The sequence below is a fragment of the Lepisma saccharinum genome, chromosome 18, assembly GCF_977018435.1.
Source record: "Lepisma saccharinum chromosome 18, izLepSacc3.1, whole genome shotgun sequence".
Classification (NCBI taxonomy): Eukaryota; Metazoa; Arthropoda; class Insecta; order Zygentoma; family Lepismatidae; genus Lepisma; species Lepisma saccharinum.
Genome location: NC_139246.1, coordinates 8,680,071 through 8,701,477, shown reverse-complemented (window position 1 = coordinate 8,701,477; position 21,407 = coordinate 8,680,071). Strand labels below are relative to the sequence as shown.

At 39.1% G+C, this 21,407-nt stretch overlaps 1 protein-coding gene across 1 annotated transcript in view; it reads right to left on the bottom strand.

Moving 5' to 3' along the window:
- The window catches only part of LOC146002374 (uncharacterized), a 106,048-nt gene that overhangs the window by 5,740 nt on the left and 78,901 nt on the right, over positions 1 to 21,407 (bottom strand). The gene's annotated exons all lie outside the window — the stretch shown is intronic.

Genomic DNA, 21,407 nt, shown 5'->3' with positions numbered 1-21,407 from the left:
TTTTAAGATTGATATAAATAACTTCCATGGATTTAATAGGCCACGAAAACAAACAGGCAGGAAGATAATATCAACTGTCAATAATGATTTTTTGTATATTTCAATGAGTGTTCATCCTATTATGAGAGTGGGAGGAAATGAAAGGAATTGGAATAAAGAGAGAGGAAAGGATAGAGAAACTAAGAAAGAAAAGGAAGAGAGAATAAAAGAAAAAAGAGGAAAATATGAAAGGATAAACAGAGAGAGAGAGAGAGAGAAGATAAAAAGAAGGGAAAAGAGGAAAAGTTAGATACATAAAAAGAAAGATGAAGACAGGACAAGGAGACGGGGATGGAGTGGAAATAGAACCAAAGAAAAAAGAGAAGGAATGATAGAGAAAAAGAAAAGGAAAGAGATAAGAAGATGGAGAAAGGAATAAGAAGGAGGAAAAGACAGTGAAAGAGAAAAAGGAAGAAAAGTTAAAAAAGAGAGAAAAAAGATGTAGAAACAAGGGAGAGAGAGAGAGAGAGAGGAAATAATGTATAAACAGGGAGATAGAATGGAAAAATAAAAAGTATAGAGAACGCATGTAGAAAGAGACATATAGAAGAAGATAGAGGGAAAGCAAATGAAGTGAAAACAAAGTGAAAAGAAGCTCAACTGAAAACATTGAGACCATGCCAACCGAACGAAATTGTTTGCTGACGTCACTGAACTTATACTCTAAGATATCTCCCAGCTGGAGAGAATCAACTCATCGTTTCGAGTACTGAGATAACAGACATCAAACCCTTGAAAGAAATCTGATCAGATTTTCAGGGGAGGAGAAATTTAGGTGATACTCCGTGTTCCATTGTATCTCAGCTTGATGGTGCGAACTGGGAAGCATGAACGGGATGGGAATGAAAATAGAAAAAATACAGTAAGGAGAAAAAAATTTGCGCAGAATTAGCTAAAGCCTTGTAAAACATGGATCGAAGGCGCGTAGCTAGAAGCATTGGAGGTCAGGTTGAAAAGTTCATGAGCTGTCGACAATGACAAGTGTTATCGAAGCTCATCCCAACAATTGTTCCATTGTTGTCGCGGAAAGAAAAGTTGAAACAATGGCATGTTTTCTCACGTTATATGTTCCTCCTGTTCATAAATGCGGTTGCAGGTAAAACACGAGTAATTTAAGACATGAAATTGTGCATGCTTTATGCAATTACTATTGACTGCAGCTTTGAAAAGAGGGTCTCGACAAACATATGCTGCATCTCAAAGCTTCAGTCTATGTCCTACTAGCCTTGTTTCCATAGTTACGGATAATGCAAGCACAAAAGCGAGGTAGGCATAAAGAAAAAATGGAGGCCCACTTTCTTGGTAGCCAATCAAAGTGTGTTAATGACGTACAAAGTTCATTCATTCACAAAATCACGTAGATGAATGGACATTAGTTTCCGGTGTGGCATTACAAGACGGTTCCTCCTATATTCCGAGTTCTTTATTATACTAACACAGTTTATTCCCTTCCTGTAGTCAGTGCATACGAAAAGCTATGAATCTGTGTCACTCGAACGCTATGACTGGGTTAAATATGAGAAATCTGCACGAAAAGAAGATAAACAATCTCTTTGTACATGTAAATAGTACATAAAGTGCACCAACGTCATTATGAAAGAAAATGTTATTAGCATTTTCTGCAGAGAATGCTTTACAATAACCTTGTCTATAGAGATCCCGTATAGTAATTTATAAAATAAATTTGAAGAGAAGGTAACAAAGCAGAGGTCAAATTACATAGAACATTCATACTGAAATAGGACCGTGCCGAGAGAAGAGTTTGGGGTTCAAACCACCTCGAAATAATAAATAATACAAAATTAGCAATATTTTTATTGTGGAATCCTAGTATACCGCTTGAGCACTCATTGTACTGAAGAAAAATTATATTACAATAAACATAGATTTTAGACAATCTCTAGTAACTAGAATGGAGTCTGAAAAATATTTAGGCTATTGATGAACAAACTAACGATATTTACTTTACTGTGTTTCGCATATTCCGGATATGGTATTATTTTTATACCAGAGTATCATCAAAACAGTGAAATATATCACTTAAAACGCATACATAATAAGAAGAAACAAAGTTAAGAAGCCGTCCGTTGCTTGATAAATACACTTTTAGAATTCCACTACGTATGTTCCTCGTCTTCAACAATTTTACACATTAAACACATTAATGTCAAGCATAGAATTGTGCATTTTCTGCAATTACTACTGCCGCAGCTCTCTTCTAAGGAAAGCGTATTTTTTTTGTTTAAAAGAAATTGCTGTTCTTCGAATTTGTACGCGAGATTCTAATCTTGGTCCACTCGTAACTGAGAATTCATGATTCCTAACATAAGTACCAGATCTGAACCTTTACAGCCAAACAAAGATAGTGCGAATTTGTAGATACGATAAAATTTATATTGTGGAGGAAGGTGTGACATCTGTATTTTGCTGTAGAAACTGTTAAATTTGAAGCCATTATTCAAACCTGATACTGCATAATGATTAATACGTCGAACTGATCTGCAAATAAGAAGTTTTGTTTCTGTCTTCTTCGAAGCCACAGATCAAGATGAACAAAGAAGTATTGAGTCGCTTCACAGAATATATCACACATATGACAAATTTAAGTGAACATATTTGAGTATGAGAATCTTTTGAAACAAAAAAATTTTAACCGAAACTCAACACCGGATTTCGAAAATTAAATTTAACGCACTCGCAGGTCTTTAACGAGAAGCACTTCTCCAGACAGCCATCAATGCTAGGCCGAGGCTATCCTCTCCAAACTAGTAAATAGCTGTCACATGGTGGCTTAATATGATTTGTTTTAATGCTTCCATCAACAACCAATATCCCGTGACTTCTTCCCCATAATCTTGAAAAGTTCTTTACAAGAAGCTAATTTCCATAACTAAAGTTCAACTTGATAATTTATTGCAACTTGCTGGTTCAAACAAGCAATGGAATTGCCTTGAAGGTGCTTTAGTCCAAGTAGTAAGTGAAAGAAACTAATAGATTTACTGCTGACACATTCATTTTCTTGATAATCAAATCAAATTCTTCGAAGCACAGAATATTCGTTTAAAACATAGAATGTTTTGATTGGGTGCAAGAAAGCTCAAATGTCACTTTGTTGTAATACTGTTTTCTCTACGCATGTTAGCAGAAGTGAACGTACAACACATCAGTAGTCTTTTCTAACTGTAAGTTGCATCTGAAAACTGGTTTTACTTGATTCTTTTCAGCTGTAGTGGGTGCCGCTATACAACCAGAAAATGTATTCTCAATTGAATAACTTCCATATTTCTCCAATAGATGGCAGGCAATATTATTGTACTTATCTACCAAAAATAACAAACTGTAGAGAGTACTAAAGCTCTTTTCTGTTTTCACTTAATGTACATGTAAATATCGTAATTCAAAGAATGGAGCAAATGTAGCTTGATATGTGTTTGTCAACAGAAATTTGTTAATAAATTCCAAATATTGCATTCAAACAATTGCTATCTAATTATATGTATTGCCGAGAAATAAAGAACAAGATCAGGCCCGTTGCACCGGCGGCAAAAAGCCGAATAAGGTAAATTTCAGAATTCATGAACGAAGTCGCCACCAGTCGGCGCGACCATCGATGCCAAATCCTAAATTTTTTCGTTAAAAATTTAGTTTAAGTCTCTATTAATCAATAATAATCAATTGAACGTGATTTTGTATTTTATTAAATGCATTTTCTTTCTTAAACATGTATAAGAAAAATCGTACTTTTAAAGTCACTTCTTCTACTTGACGAAACCTGTGACGTAACATCGTTCCATATGATCTGTGATGGACGTGCACTAACTATCTATAAGGATAGAACAACAAGAAAATAAATCAAACATGGCTTATTGTGCAGATTTTTATTGTACGAACTGTCAGAAGAGGAACCCAGAGCTGTCTTTTTTTGGTGTTTCGTCAAATCCTGAGAGGTTAGTTATTTATGAATTCTGCTCGCTCTTTATGTAAAAATTATTTTCATAAAGTTAGTTGCCTCAGAGAATGATTCCTAGCATGTCTGCTTATTCTGTATTTTGCTTCGTTTAAGTAAAAGGGCATATGTTAAATAAATCATCAGAAAGGGTAAAGGTTTAATTTTGTAACTTAACTTGTGTTATTTATAAGTTACACAGAAGGATAGGAAGCCAACGAGAATATTGGGAATGACTATCGAAGTTTGATTGAAGTTCAGAAAAACTCATTTTTGCATGTTATAATGCAGAAAGTTGCAAGTTATCGCGCTCCTAATCGGTACTGCATGAAGTTTATGTTATTTCTTTTAGCATACAAAACTTTGTCAACATGTACAGGAGATAAAAAAAGCGTGTAAATATTGAAACGATGAAACCTAAGGTAACTGTTCCGATCGTTCTATGATTTTTTTGAAAATATTATCCTAGCAGGAAGACTAACTATCGTAGAGTTTTAGCAATCATTGTCACACGAAATTGGAACTTTCCTTAAAGTAATTAGCACACTTTTCATTTTTAAAAAATAAGTTATTTATGTTTAAAAAACAACTTAAAAATTATCTTATGCAATCATAATGTATGTTCTGTTGACAAGTGACTGTAAGTATCGTAGACTAGTGGGAATTAATGTAGAAGTAAATCGGAACCTTAGTAGAATGAATTTAGGGACTTTATTTTAATGCTAAGAGAACCAAACGTGGTCTGCCTAACCTAACTACGAAAGCATCTTAAGTAATCGCTAAAACTTCGCAGTATGTGTTAACAGAAGTAAATCGAAATCGAACTATGTTAAAATTGTATTCGTAGCATAATGAAATTGCAATAAAACAAAAGGAACTTGGGCCAACCCTGACATACTTAAAACTTACAGATTGGTACACATAAGGATGAAAGTGTGATGAAACAAAAGTTCTGCAAATAAAACAAAGTAATCAGAAAACTTTATCAATATGTACTTATAGACATGAGAATCCAATTAATGTTGGAATATTGGAATTTCATAATCAGTACCTTTCTCACTGATTGAGGTATGAAGTAGCCGTGAATGTAAATTCACACCAGATTATATTGTTTTCTTTCCTGGTATCTTCTTCAGAAATACTTTGTGTCGTAACTTTTTTCTTGATAGCACTCCCAGGAGTAGATTCCATGATTCATTCAATGACAAAAATTGCATTGATGGCCAGTTGTTAGGTTAGGCAGTAAGGTTGTGACTTTCTAAAAAATAATGTGGTAAAACTTTGCTTCATATGTTAGGAAGTTTAGTGTAATATGTATAATAATTTTTGTATTTGCATTGCCACACACTGTATCTTACCACAACAAGGATGAATTAGTTACGATGAGAATAATGTTAAAATTGAGTAAAAATAAATCAATTGAATGTTGACAAGCACATAACATTTTCCACAATAGTTGAAGGAGCTATCGTAGAATGGACCCTTATACATTTGACACTACTCTTGTACTTTATTCAACAAATACAGTTAGTGATCTAATGCATAATCATTTTCAGTAACTTTTATTTGTGATGACAAGCTTTGACCTTAGCACGCAAACAACTCTTGCACCATGGAATTTATATTTTTTGAGTGACATAAAATGCATAATGCCTTGTCTTGCATAGTTATATGTTTCTAAAACAATTTCTCATCTTTTATTTTTCTCGTACAGCTGAGATATGGTTGGAGAAAATATGGCGACAGGACTTGAGGCACAAAAGATATAAATTTTCAGTTTATACTTTTACTTGCCTATTAAGATCTTTCAATTTAAGTCTGTAAGACCTCGAAGAGATTAACATACCTTATGCAAAATATATTAATTACTAGTGATTCAATAAATATATGTAATCCTGAATAACAATATGTTTGTTTATTTTCCCTTACGTTTGTTATTAGCAATAGAATACAATGTTTTAATTTTCTACAGAATCATTAATAAATCATAAAGTGTAGTGCATTTACTGTGAAATTGTTATTTTCTTCGGGAATGTTTCTGAGAATTCCACGAGAAATAGAACATGTCACCATAGTGACATAGTGGTTTATTTGATGGACTTTCATTAACAGTATTAATGTTAATGTATTTTCATTAACAACCTTGCTTGTATGGGCCGCGGTGGCTCAGTCGGTAACGCGTCTGACTACCATGCTCAAGGTCCCGGGTTCGATCCCCGGACGGTTCAAATCCGGGAACTTTTCTAACGATGGAAACGGCCCCGGCGCCCACCCAGCGTCGAATAACATGGGTACCTGGGAGAAACCCTGGGGGGTAAAGGCGGTCAGGGGCGTGATGCTGATCACATCACCCCCACTCACGACCGGATCAAGAAAGTGTGGGGCGTTACCCCCACACCCCCTATACGCCTTCATGGCGTGGTGCTAAGCACAGGGGAACACCTTACCTTTTTTTTTTACCTTGCTTGTATGACATATTCCTACTCCCATTCTACCTTAAAATTATAGGGATATTTGACAAATACTAAATGAATAAGCATGCAATGATTAGTTAATAATATATCTTACAAACATCCACACGTTTTTAGAAATGGGTTGAAATTACTCTCATGCAAACCAGAAAAGTGAAATTTTATACAACTTTGAGATGAGGTGGTTGCTAATAGGCATTCCAGGTTAACTTGTGTAAGGCGTGACCTTTTCATAGTCTATTTTTCAATAACTATTCATTATCATCATCATAGTAGTTTTTACAGAGAAATAGACTGATACAATTAAAAACAATTACAATTAAATTCCAGAAATTATTCTGTTCGATAACTTTCCCAATGAGCTGTGTCACTCATAGCTATTATTTTATTCTATTCCCTCATGGCAGATGGCACTCAACTAGTTTCTATGTTGTATTTTCCAAAATATTGTTTCATCTACAGAACACTGAATGTAAGTTATGATGGAAATTAACTGTAGTGTAAAATATTTACTTTCATGTACAGCATAACATAACCCATGATTCTACAGAATCGTTTCTGAACCTATAGGGTGCGACCCACTCCTGGGTCCTGAGGGGACATTTAGTGGGTCGGGAAGTTGGGCTCGAAACTTTGTTAACTGGATCTTAAAAACCTATTACATTAAATTACTTAGAGATATTGTTTTAACAATTTAAATTCAGGCCGTGTTGTTGTAAAAGAGCAAATATATGAATATAAACTGGATTCACACCCCTACAAAGTATTTCCGCTGGTGCCAATCTTATGGGTCCCATGAAGTGTAATATCCCTCAAGGTGGGTCCCCGACTGAAAAAGGTTGATATCCACTGCTCTACAGCCCTGGAAGGGCCTTGACCTATCTCCTGACTACCAGTCTGCCTCCCACAACCTTACCAGAGGTGTGGAGATCTTCAACCGGTAATTAGGTGACGTGGGGTCAGCACATCGAACCCTCAGCTGTTATAGGAGATTTCCCAGACTGGGTTACGCTACTCACTTGTAGGTCCCCAATTTCCTCAGGATGGTGGGTTGCCACCAGTCCTATACACAGGCCGAAAACCCAGACACTGAGCCCAGGTGGACTCAAGCCCATAAGAAAAATCTATGTGATCAAAGTCCTCTTAATATATTCTGCCCCCAGCCGATTTGTAATGGTTTCGTTATATGAATAATGCTAATGTTTCATCAGACGTTTTTAACAACACGTTTTATGTTTTATTCTTTTTTCCTGAGACAAAAACTTCGAATCCTGTCTTTTGCTTCCATGGCATTTTCAGCATCAAATCTCCCCCCTCTCAGGGTACTCCTCTGATATCAATTGCAGAGAAAGTGAAAGCATTTGACTTTCGTTTTATGAGGCCATAGATAGATGAATGGAATTTTCTACGTTGGTAAATCAGAAGTGTCTACATCGTGTGATTGAATTTGGTACACAAGGAAGAAAACTGCAGCCGATGCCCCTATAATACCAGACATTCAGTGACGGCACCAGAAACAGTTGCTGATATTAAGTGTGCTGTATCCTGCAGATTGCCCCCCCACGTTAAACTGTGCAGCAATTCTTATGAAGAGAAAGAGACAATTTGGGAAATGTTGCAACATGGCTCGAGCGCCCTTTAGAATACTTTGGGTAGCGCAATGATCCGCTCACCCCAACCTTCCATTCCTGCTTTTATTTTCTGCTAATACGTAATTCGGACATATCTCGTAAGGTCGTATTAATTATTTCATTTAAGTGCATAAAAATGTTCTACAAGTATAAATACCATTGTTCAGGTAATGCAGGGGTCCTGGGTTCGAATCCCTGTTAGAGCTTTCTTTGTGTCATCAATTTTTCATAGCATCGTCGCGATTAGCCTGAAAGTGGAAAAATGCGACGCTAAATAACAAACAACGACGAGGGAGGGGGTAAAACGCATTGATCTACGAACAAAGTAATCGCTGTAGAGTTTACACAAGATACAATCGCAATTTGCCCAAAATGTCAGAAAGCAACGCATAATAGGGAGAATACAAAATAAAAATACTTATTACCACAAATAATACACGGACCATTTTTCATGTACAACAGAATGATTTACGTGCTGGAATTTCAGGAACTTGTAAGTAGTTTCCTATGTTGTGCTTCTGGGTACTAATTCTGTATATTTCGTGACTTAGATGTAGAAATCATTCTAACGTAACATGCATTAACTGAACAATGGTATTTATTCTTGTAGAACATTTTTATGCACTTAAATAAAATAATTAATACGACCATACGAGACATGTCCCGAATTATTAGCAGAAAGTAAAGGCAGGAATGGAAGGGTGGGGTGAGCGGATCATTGCGCTGAGACGCATTCAACTGTCACTGCCAAGAGTAAAACGTGATTGGCGGAGAGGTTGCTATGACAACGCTTTAAATTTCGAAGGCGCCGTAGGGTGGCTCCACATGCCATTTTTGGTATACGCACAGATTACAAAGGAGAGATAGGAAGTAAGCGATCTTGTTAATCTGTGACAAGATGTTCAGGAAAGAAGGTTCAATGTGTAAGTAAGAACAATTTGAAATTCAAGATTTGCTATAGGCGCAGTTCTGATAACGTTAGGAAAGTTAAAAAGCAAGGCATAGAGAGAGGTGGAACACTTCAGAAATGCTGTGTTGGTAGAGGGGTTGTACCCTCCAGTGCCGAACAGCGAGCACTGTCTAGCAGGGCTGGTGGTGAGTCAAGTACCCAACGCACAGCACACCGAGGTGTGTATTACAGGAAATTGTAGCAAATATTGTAAAAACGTTAATTTAGCGTCGAATTCCTGCCACATTTGGCTAATCGCGAAGATGGGGATGAGGGGTAATGTGACGAATTTTATGAAGGGGCACTGAAAGAACAACCACTCCGCCACAGGGGCCGGCATGAAATAGTTGAATTCACAATTACAAACATGCATGGACGGCAACACGAGGCCCACAAAGGCTGAATGCAGACGCCAGAGACTCGTTAGTCTGCAGCAGGACAGTCCAGGGTGTACTACGTTGACATTTGGGTGGCTTCCAGACAGAGGCGTCTCGTGAGCGCATGCGTCAATTGTGGGAAATAGGACAGCTTGCTCTGCGACGACATTCATGAGCATTTCTACATTCTAATTTCTTCATATAGGAGAAGTATACCCCACACCCCCTATACGCCTTCATGGCGTGGTGCTATGCACAGGGGAACACTTTACTTTTACCTTTTAGGAGAAGTATTTATTTTACACGAGAGCGCTCAACTAAGCTTATATTACATTTCTTGTATCTGAAGTGACGGATGCGTCAATTGTGAGAAAATAATTATTACTTTCTTTCACTTCAGATCCAAGAAATGTAATATAAGCTTAGTTGAGCGCTCTCGTGTAAAATAAATACTTCTATATAAAGAAATTAGAATGTAGAAATGCTCATGAATGTCGTCGCAGAGCAAGCTGTCCTTTTCCCCACAATTTACGCATGCGCAGTATGCACCGCATGCGTTCACGAGACGCCTCTGCTTCCAGAAGAGTCACCCTTACACCCCAGAAATCTTATTAATGTGTCCGTAATTGTTTAAAAGACAAAAGGCAGGGTTTATGCAATCTGCTGGTAATCAAGGGGAGCCGGTTGAATGCCCGTTGGCAGCACATTACACAGGGCTTCGGATCCCACTTCAAACTGTATGCAGTCTCGATTAGCCTATCTGTGTACAAAGTGGACGTAATACAACAATTCGAACAAATTCAAGCTTCTGAAACCTGACCCAACAGAAGGTCCCTCACGACTATCAAAAGATTATTTTCCAACATCCCTAATGCATGTGTCTGGTGCGGGGCACACACGGCTTTTACCAAATACCAACAGCTGTAAACTTGGCACTCTTAACCTATCAATTTCTAACCCAGAATTCCGCTTTGGTATATAAATTCGGAGCAAATACAGAATACCGGAAGTATCTTCAATTGCTTTCAAATTCAGCATAGTCACTAATTTTGACCTCGTAATCACGAATCTGCGGTTAAAATTTGGCGGTCACGTCTAGGAATTTCGAAATAAGAAAGAAAAAGAAGGGGGGTCCGTGAACGGAGAAAACACCATTGATTTATGAAGAAAACAACTATTTTTGCAATGATTTGTGACAGTCAGATTTACCGTCATTATTATTATCATTATTATTCATGTATGTAGCGGTAAAAAGACGTGTTGATTCAAAGTGTTAAGTGTTTTAATTTGTAAGATTACATATTTGATTTTTGCCAAGCCGACGGGAGGAACGAGACATTCGCTTGTGTTAAGGGTGAGCACCTGAAGGGTCACGCTTTGCGTGTAAAGCTTAGGAAATTCGACCGTAATGACAAACATTTAAATATCTCGGTTTCCAACGGTCAGATTCATGTGAAACTTATACCAGCGCAGCGGCATGTGTGCAAGGACAGATGTGTGGAGTTTCGTCACGATCAAGCGACAATTACGGACGCCAGATCAAATCGGTTCTAATTGATCAGTTTGTGGACAGCGATTGCAATTGAGCTATGGGCGACAGCCAGGCGGAAGCTTAATCCGTCTGAGTAAACTTCGGACACGGTCCGTCCTAGTTTGGAGACAATAGAGCGTGGTGGAATAACCTCTCCAGAAGCGTCGCTCCAACGTGCGCCTAGCGTCCTTTTTCAAAATCCAAATAAAACGAAGGACATGGTTTTTCGATACACAGTCTTACCGCGATCCTTGTAGTGAGAGCAGCTCCGTGCTAACTCTCCATATACAGTTTTGCCGCGATTCTTGGAACGAGAGCACCTTCGCGCTACCTTTCGTGTACAGTGGACTTTGTTGTGTTGTGCGAACACCAGTGTGTGTGATAGGCAGTAAGTCTACACGAGTGCGCCTACCTCAACCGCTGGGGGAAGTTGAAGCGAAACCGTGTTTTCGTGATTACCTTACGCCATTTATAATTTTTGAGAAACGAGGAACACCGGAAACTATGGCGGGCTAGAAGAAGAGAGATGAGGGCGTTACGTCGATTCTCCAGATGTCAGAAGAAACTACGCCGATGATGCCTATCCGCCGCCATGGAGAGAGAGAGAACGTCGAACGCCGCCCTAGTGATACGCCGACGACGCCTACCATCCGCCACGTTGACGCCCCGACGACGCCGACGACGCCTACCAGCCGCGACAGAGAGACGTAGAGAGAGATGTTGACGCCCTGACGACGCCGACGACGCCTACCATCCGCCACGTTGACGCCCCGACGACGCCGACGACGCCTACAACGACCGCTCAGATGCGACGTCCGAACCGCGCCATACCACGGAGATCCACCGATCCCGAGAGGAAGAGGAGCCGGGGAACTAGGTGTTTGAATCCTTTTCGCATCTTCATCGTCGCGACCAAAGAAACCTTTCGCGTGGATACTATGTGTTTTCAATCGCCCATAAAGACGCCAGGATGCACCCCGGAAGCTGAGAGATGGTAAAGTATTCATCTGTGTGAACCTTAACACGTGACGGCCCGATTGATTTAGAGAACGCCCTTGAAATTCGTCGACATTTAGAAAACGCCCACTCAACTCGAACTTCATACCAAACTCCCGTCGCGCTTGTCATTTGTAATTTATTCGTCTCAGGTCAATTTTTCTTATTCCTTGTGATATTTTTTTTAATTGTCTTAAATTTATTGTTGTTTGTGCTCCTTTGTATTTGTTTAAAGTGCGTACTATTAGAGAAAGCGCCGCCCACTTAATTGTTTAATCTACTGGAGGTTTGTTCATTTTTTATGTGTCAATGCTAGCTATGTCAGGCCGCGTGTGTGATTATTTAGTAAAAGTATTTGCCTGGTAATGTGAATTGCTCGTCGCGGCGAAGTGTTTAAGTCCCGCCTGCTAGCGAGTATAGGTTTGCGTCACTCAACGGAGGTTATTTGTTATGTTTGAACCACGTGAGGTCTTGTAAAAGGAAAACGTCCGCCCACGTGAATGTAATTGCCTTTGAGACGCCTTTGTTTATACTGGTCAAGTAAGGTATGGTCACCGCGCCGACTAGTTTCTTTTTTAAAAACAAAAGGTGAACTTAAGTAAGGGCTGGCTAGGATTTAAGTAGCACTGGAGCAAAATCACAAATGACCTGATTAGACAAAAAGTAAGATAAAATTAATTGAGAATGCAATAATTAGGGCTTGTCGTGATAAAACCTGTACATGTCATGTATAATTTCTTGTGTCGATGACCCCATGAGGATTGAATCTGAGAGAGAATGTGAGAGTGCAAGTGTGGGGACCTGTAATAATTCCATTTTTTGTTGGTGATGAATAGAATATACTTTTTATTTTCATGTTAATTTTGGGCTATATCATTTTCGTATGCATGTCGCTACCCGTGATTTTCAGGTATGCAGCTAGCCGCTTCCCGGCTACAGGTAAAGGTGTGGTAATTGAAAGTACATATGTCTTTGTTTTTATTCGATATGGCTTATCACTATGCACTGTCGGTCACCGGTTCCTACACACGAACTTAACCTGGACCGTAACGCTATTTCGCTTGTCCGAGGGAGATTATGCCGCCTCTATCTAGGTAGTGGTAGCATTTGTTTTCCCGGGCAAGGGAGGGCGTAGATTAGCGTTTCAAAACTATGTTTACGATCACCCTTAACTTTAACTATGCTTGCCTAACCAAACCTAACTTAACCTAACGTAACCTTACGTGAATGGTTCGTGGGATAAACATATTTTTCAACTTTACGGAAGACGCCATTTTCTCACATGCGAGAAACGTGGTTTCCGGTATTCTTAATTCTACCAAAATTTCAAATGTGGGTAGGTTGGTTTAGAGCATTTCGTTTAGGCGTTTGGTGCAAGCTGGGTGTGTGCCTCGCACCACACCCAATGCAGAATCCTTTCCTTACGGTCTTTACCTCCCATAACACAGCAGACTATAAATCACCACAGAAGCCTTAATAATGATATTTTTAACCCGAAAATTACTTATGATGTGTCTGGAAAGGAAAAGGCATCAATACAGAACCATTAAGGTCCTTGAACTTGTTTCTTTACAGACAGACGTTGCAACCTATTACTAATTTTCATTTCCACATTCATACAGCTCTAGTTAACATACCGATTCCATACTTATTTCCTCGTGTAGACTCTTCCTTTCTTTTCAATGTGACTAATAAACCGAAGTTTGAGTACCCAGCCTTGCACTTAGACGTCCGCGTTCATTACCACTATTATCCTCAAACCTACGCTTTTGATGGCCATAAACTGGATGGAATTGCAAAGCCAGAAATAGAATGAGTTTTTCTAGATCCGCAGTTCAATGGTCTAGACAGACGCCAGAACGACTTGCAATAAAAAGTCCCTGATTGCACGTTGCAACGCAGACACAATGAAACTCCCTGTCTGTGTATTTTCGCAGCAAAGTATGTTCTCATTAGGAACTTTACGTTCAAGCAGGATGTTACTTGCAAGATATGGGTGAAGGCTCTCAAGCCGGTTTTCTTGTATTCTCCGTCTGGCAGTGTTGCCAATTAAGCTGGAATTCACTAACATTCGTTACAAAAGCTTCTCGGTATGTTTTGTTACATGTCAAACATGCTTGTGGTTTTCAGTTGCTTTCTATCAGTAATATGGATACTTCTAACCATAGGCATATCTTGGCGTGGGCAAGAGGGACCCTTGCCCCCCAAAAATCAGGTTTATTAAAATTTACAAGTTATGGAACTGAGTAATAAAGAGTAATATTTGTGATTTCGCAAACGTCATAGTTAATTAGCAAATAATCCTGTTTTTATTGGATGGAAAACATTTTGAGTCTCTTCCTTCAAAGTTAAGCCAAAGGTTTGATTCTACCCCATCAAAATTAGGTCCAATTTGATTATGCCTCATCAAAATTAGGTCCACTTTGACTCTGCCCCTCTCAAAATTAGGTCCAGTTTGATTCTGCCCCATCAAAATTTGGCCCAGTTTATTTATGTCCCCTAAAAATTAGGTCCAGTTTGATTCTGCCCCATCAAAATTAGGTCCAGTTTGATTCTGCCCCCTCAAAATTAGGTCCAGTTTGATTCTGCCCCATCAAAATTAGGCCCAGTTTGATTCTGTCCCATCAAAATTAGGCCCAGTTTGATTCTGCCCCCTCAAAATTAGGTCCACTTTGACTCTGCCCCCTCAAAATTAGGTCCAGTTTGATTCTGGCCCCTCAAAATTAGGTCCAGTTTGATTCTGCCTCATCAAAATTAGGTCCAGTTTGATTCTGCCCCATCAAAATTAGGTCCAGTTTGATTCTGCCTCCTCAAAATTAGGTCTCAAGTTACGCCCATGCTTCTAAATTAGCTACAAGTAATTGCTTTCATAATCATCCCTCATCATGTATGAATGTTTGAATATACAGTGGCGGCGATTGGGTTCCAAAACGGGAGGGGGGGCAAGGGACCAAAACTAGGGGGGCAAGGGCAGTTTACTTCCCTTTGAAGATAAGGTTTAGAATAGTTCTGTGGCAAAAGTGTGGGAGGGCGGAAGGGCAACTGCCACCCTAATAGCCGCCACTACTGAAAATAATAATGGAATAGCAATGTATAAATATCCGAAAGTAATACTTGTAGATTGATTTAGTTCATTTAGCGTCGACTTTCTACCACTTTTGACTAATCGCGAAGATGATTAATGATGATAAGATGAAGGAACAATCGAAGACACAGAAGATTATACTGGTCGTGAGTCTAGACGCCAGAGCCTCGCCAGTCTGTAAAATGCAGTCCAGGGTGCACTGCGTTGAATTGAGGTTGACATTTGGGTGTGCTACACCCCTAAGACCAGCCTTTCCATTGTAATTTGTTGTATAAATTGTATTTCCTACAACAATAACGTTTTGTTTTGTGATGAACCTTCAAGATCCTACATCATTCTTCCTAGATGCACCATACAATGATGGAGCAGTTTGCTGCATTCCTTTTACTTTCACTTTCAACAATGCAATACCCTTTCACTGCAGTGAAAGTAAAATATATTACTTTGAAGGTAGGACTCAGAACAGTTATTTCTCAAGATCGTTACAATGAGATAGAGATTCGAAATGAACATCTGATTGATATTGAGACCATACTTGATCCGCACGATATGCATTTACGCACACACGTCCGCACGCTTACATAGCAATACACAAGAACATTGCAATTGCTGTACATGTAGAAACTACAAGACTTTTATGGATGTATTTGTAGATGCCACCTCGATGGCGCAGTGGTAGCGTCGTCGCCTTGTAATCAAAGGGTCCGCGGGTTCGATACCCGGTGGAGGCACATAGTGGTTCGGATCCCACTTTAAACTGTAGGTCCAGTCCCAATTAGCCTTACTGTGCATAAGGTGGACTTAAAACACCAACTCAATCAATCAATTGAATGAGAATGATTGCCTTGTAATCAATGGGTCCGCGGGTTCGATACCTGGTGGAGGCACATAGTGGTTCGGATCCCACTTTAAACTGTAGGTCCAGTCCCGATTAGCCTTGCTGTGCATAAAGTGGACTTAAAACTCAAACCCAATGATGTAGTGTCACGATTTCTCACGGACGGTCCACAGTTGGAGTCCTGGTCTGCGCAACAGTATTTATTTATTTGTGAATGTCCCTTGTCACCATTTTGAAATATAACTTTTTTTTCACATTCAGAAACTTGCAAGCAATATTCCGTAATATTGGAATTGAATTCTAATTATGTCATTGCAATAACAAAGAAGTAAAATGTACTATTTAATACATGTTCATTAAAAGCATCAGACCATATTTTTATTTCAAACAAGTATGAGAATTCTCAAATTGTAGTTTGTACTTATTCAGAATTGTAATTTTTAAATATTGAAAAATACCACTTAATATTTAAACATGGAAAGAAATCTCAATTTCAGAACTGGTGACAAGGGTGGGTAGTTTAGGGGAAATTGGAATCCGATAGTTAGCAACACTGTTGGTATCATTGCACGCACGCCGTGCAAGAAGTGCACAGCGTAATGGAATTTCTGCGGGCGGAGTCTGGACTTCAAAGAAAACAAAATAGGTCCCTTCGCATTGCGTGTGATTGTTTCTCGGATAACCACACAAGATATGGACGAACGTAGTTCCACCAAAAAGTTGTAAAACTCCCTGCCCAATGGCGGACTTGTCTTGCGAGATCCGTTGGAAAATTCCTTGCTAATTGGACAGCACGTGCACTATTTTTATCCGCGTAGGTTTCTCTTCGATTTGCCTCACGTGGGCTACAACTAGGGGAGATATTTACAACGAATTTTCTCACGAGCTGTTATGTCAAATCATGCTCCATGTGCAAAGGAAAGTAACTTTCTAAATTTCTCTTTTTAATGTTTTTCCCCACCTCCGCTTTCAAGCTGGCTTGTCATTGTTTACAACTTTCATTGTCGTCTGCAATAACAATAGATATTTAGTCAACATGGGCGAATCTGGTGTTGTTGGCCTGAAAGAACTGTTTTGTTTGTATTGTTAGGTGGAATTATACACACAAGTATATCCTTGTGTTTGTATTTGCTTCAATGGAATGTTGTGCGGGATCTAGTTAGGCAGAAGAGGCATTGTTGCTAGCTAACGTTGAACTGGCCAGGCCAGGTTGTGTACTCGTTAGGCTACATTGCCCTGTGTTGAATCCCCGGGTAAACATATGTGTGAATACGTGGGTGGAAATTTAATAGTGCCAACTATTTATTCTCAAATGATACAAAAGAGATACCTACAACCAGTGATGTGACATAGACTATAAGTTTACGTCTACATGCGTTGTCTACACGTAATCTAAACGTAATTACATTGGGTTGTAGTTTACATAGGCTACGTAGACAATCTAAATTGCATTAAAATTAGTTTTCAAGGGTTTCATGAAATGAAAGTGACATTTTCAACTATATTGGTTCCTAACGAAATGAAAAGAATCCTATTTACAACAAAATTTCTCTTCTATTATCAACTATGGAAGAAGATAAATAGTATGCAAAAAATAACAACAGATGGCAGTCGTGAGCCAAGAGAGGTCTTTTCCCCATAAAACACTAGAATATTTTCTATATTAGGTTTCTTCCTAGGTGAGAAATTGTTCGAATTTTGAAGAAAGGGTATGAAAAGTTATCTTTATACATCAGCAACTGATACGCAGTATAATTTTCTTTTAATTCCACGGCGCCCTTTGCTAAGTTTTCACCTTTCGCCATGTTATTTAAATAGATTACATAATCGACGTGTAGAATGTAGACTATCGTTGTTTACGCGTAGATGCACGTCACTGCCTTCAATGTAGTCACCAGGATTGTGTACAACCGTTAGGAACGGTTTCTTTGCCTGAAGATTCTCTGGAACAGTTCGGAAACTTCATCTTAGGGATCAAATCGAAGTCACAGGAGGTGGTAGAGCATCTCTCAGAACTCAGTACCATAGAGCTAACAAATCAGCCACAGGTTGCGTTACATGCGCCTGAGCATTGCCCTGCAAAATGATGGGAGGATTCAGCAGAAAGTGTCCCCTCCTCTTCTGCAACGCAGGTAATGTTGCAGAAATGAACAGTAATACTGTTCATTGACGGTCTGTCCTGGAGGTACGGCGAGAATCACCACAAATTTCACATTAGTGGAATTCTGACTACACAACTTTAGACTGCCAACTCCAACGATACTCTATTCCTCTCGTCACTGCGCATGCGCCTAGTGTTGGATGGAAGAGTCCATTTTCTGGGAGGTAGGTTAGGTATCAAACTAACATGTGGTATAAGTGAGAAGCACCGGTTCCGTTTCATGGCATATATACAGCAGTGTTGCCACTATTAAATTTCCAACCGACGTATATACAATTTCTTGTTTGCACGTGAACAGTGTATTGCCCATAAAATAAGCTTAAGAGAACTTTGAATTCTTTACTTGATAAATATTATGACTATTTTCAACATAGCTTTTAACAGATTTTAAAAGTACGTAAAATTCCGGTAGATGGTGCTGTATGACTCATGCCATTGTTTTGCATACATTTTAAACAGATTTCACAGCCCTAAAAATGTTCTTTGAGGAAAATGAGGTAACTATTTCCCACGAACAACACAAACTATATCTTAAACTGTACGAACCTCACAAATCCTTGACAGGTTTTTAACTACATTACAACATATTTAACTATTTCTTGTTGTATCTTATTTCACCAAACTAGGATAATTATGTACATCAATTTCAATATCCTTTAATGAATCTCTGATTAGAAATGTTTAGTGTTTAGTGTATATAAGCGTTTGAGTTAATAATAGTAAGTTTTCTTTATTTTTCCTTAATTCGTTTATTTCCTTCTTTTTTTGGTCTTTATTTTTATTTCGTTTTTGTGCATTTCCTTGAGCGTTACCTCTTTGGTTTATGTACATGATTTACAAAACTGGGTTAGGTTGTAAAACTATAACGAAAATTTTAATTATTATTAACTGTAACAAAACATTGAAATATTGAAAATCAGAGAATGACTCATCCATTGCTTCATACAAATATTTCCACCGTCACTTTTGCAATTTGTCCCTATTGTTTTAATTTTTTTCACTAACTGTTCATTGTGTTTTACATGCGTACTTGTAATTTGCTTTTTCTTAGGAAAATTTTACTGGAGGAAAATCGACAATAACGTTTCTTCCTGATATCACCGAATTCAGAAATGTCTGAGATTGGTAAAGGGATAGCGGGTTGGAGGGGGGAGTTGCTGATCAAATTAACCAATAGTGTTGCAAGTGGTATAACCAATAAGAGTTGATTGATTGAGTTGGTGTTTTCAGTCCACTTTATGCACAGTAAGGCTAATCGGGACTGGGCCTACAGAAGTGGGATCCGAACCACTATGTGGCTCCACCGGGTATCGAACCCGGGACCCCTTGAATTACAAGGCGACGTCGCAACGACTGCGCCATCGGGGAGGCCCAAGCGAATAAGGGTGTTTTAACACTAATAGTGCAAAATTACTAATTGTTTTATACTACAATGATAGTAAAACTATGAATTTTCTAGCTGTACTTTGCAAAGGGGTGTCCTCACTGAGGCTGAGTGTGTTAAATGGTCTACTTTCTATCTTGCCACCGAAATTCCCGGATTCGAATCTCGGCCAGGTCACAAATGTCTTTGTAAGAGTCCCTTAAATCATAAACTCCATTCATCCTCAACGTGGCGATTAGCCAAACAGGCAGAAAAGTGACGTAAAATAGCAAAAATACAAGATGGCGTATGTTTTCTTTTAATGGAAAATGCTTCTTGAAACGTGGGAACGGAAGTATTCCAGCCCAGAAAATTTTGAGGAATGAGCTTCAACGCAAGGATAAAGACACGCAGAAGGATGACAAAACATCTGGTCAAGAAGAATGCAAAAATTCCTGGTTGCAAAGTCCTCTCAACTCGCCAAGAATGGAGAGAAAGATTTTTGTCGCGCAAGAAATACCATCCACTTCTCACCAAAGAAATATTATTTCCTGCGATTGTGTGGTGACTGAAAAACAAAACACTTTCAATTGTCTTTGCAAAGCCTTCCTTCTGTTCTTCTCGTCCAGTACTTTTCTGAAAACAGCATTTGGATGAGACGAAAAGAAATTATCTTGTTCCAACTGTATTTTGTGCGATTTCTTGCTGTATGAGAAAAGGTACGGCAACATCCGCTTAGGCTTGCAACATCGCGACGAGAAGAATATAATTTTCTATGCTATTTAAATTGGTTACATTTTCGAACCAGGAAATTTGCCAATTTCATTATTTTCTTCCCATTTTTGTATTTATAGTTTTCATCAATATAAATACATACAACAAACGTTTCTTTAACAATAGCACTTAAGGTATTTTTAAATTAAGGCTATTATTTTCGTCATGATAGCCGTAAATGTGTAACGTGATCCTGTTTTTTTATTGGAGGGAGGTGGAACGTTGGAGGTCCAGCGTGGATAGATGAGGGGTGAAGGGGGGGCATCAGCCTCCTCTGGGCACCTTCTGATGAATTAATCAAACAAATAGCCACGCTTATGTAATCAGAAATTAGGTTTCCAGGCCCTTAGACAGCGCATCTTCGCGCCCCATTCCTTCATTGTGAAAAAATTCGCGACTAAAGGCCGAATTACACGGAACAGGCATTTCAGTAGGATTCCATGGGTGGAAATCATGGCCGCTGGGCTAGCTGCTTAACTGGTTTGAGAAATAGCCCATGTTCTAAATGCAACTGGCTTTCCTCGACTGGATTCTGTGGAACAGCCAATCAGAGCAAAGTTTGGCCATGTGAAGATATCTGTGAGTTTGCGGAAGGAAAGATTTTTGTCTGTGGTTTCCGAGGGTTGGTTGTTTTTGTTCAGTTCGAGTGAGACGAAAACTAGCAAATGGGTAGCCAGTCCAGCGCCAATTAGAACATTCCTGCTGGAAATCCAGTTCCGTGTGCTTCAGCCTTTATACTGACTATAACTGGAGTTTAGTTGGAAAGCTATAAGGCGTGAACAACAGCATGTTAGGCGAATGAAAAAATAGTTCCTCACTGCATGCATAATTAGAACTACATCAATCTATAAAAAGTCTATAAAAAGCAGCGAACCGGTCTGTCTCACTTACCCCATTCTACGATCGAACATTACTAGGTTAGTAAAGTGTCCTTATCGACGCAGAGCGGGAGAGTGTCGTGATTCTTTTGTTCTTGCCCTTTCTCCACGTCACAATCAGTCCGTGCAAGATGTTTACACTGCGCCTTTGAATGGCCGAGGTGAAACACGTGATTACGAGCCATACGCTGGCACACTTTGTGGCCATAGTCACGATCCACGACGCAAGGGCAGCGATTCTACAACCTGCTGGCAGGAGAAAGGCTTTCTTTCCTTCTATTCTGGTTCCGTTCCTTGGACGAGAACCGTACTTTTGCTTGGGATTATATTCTGGAGCGGAAGCTGACCATTACTGGAGTGCTGTCGGC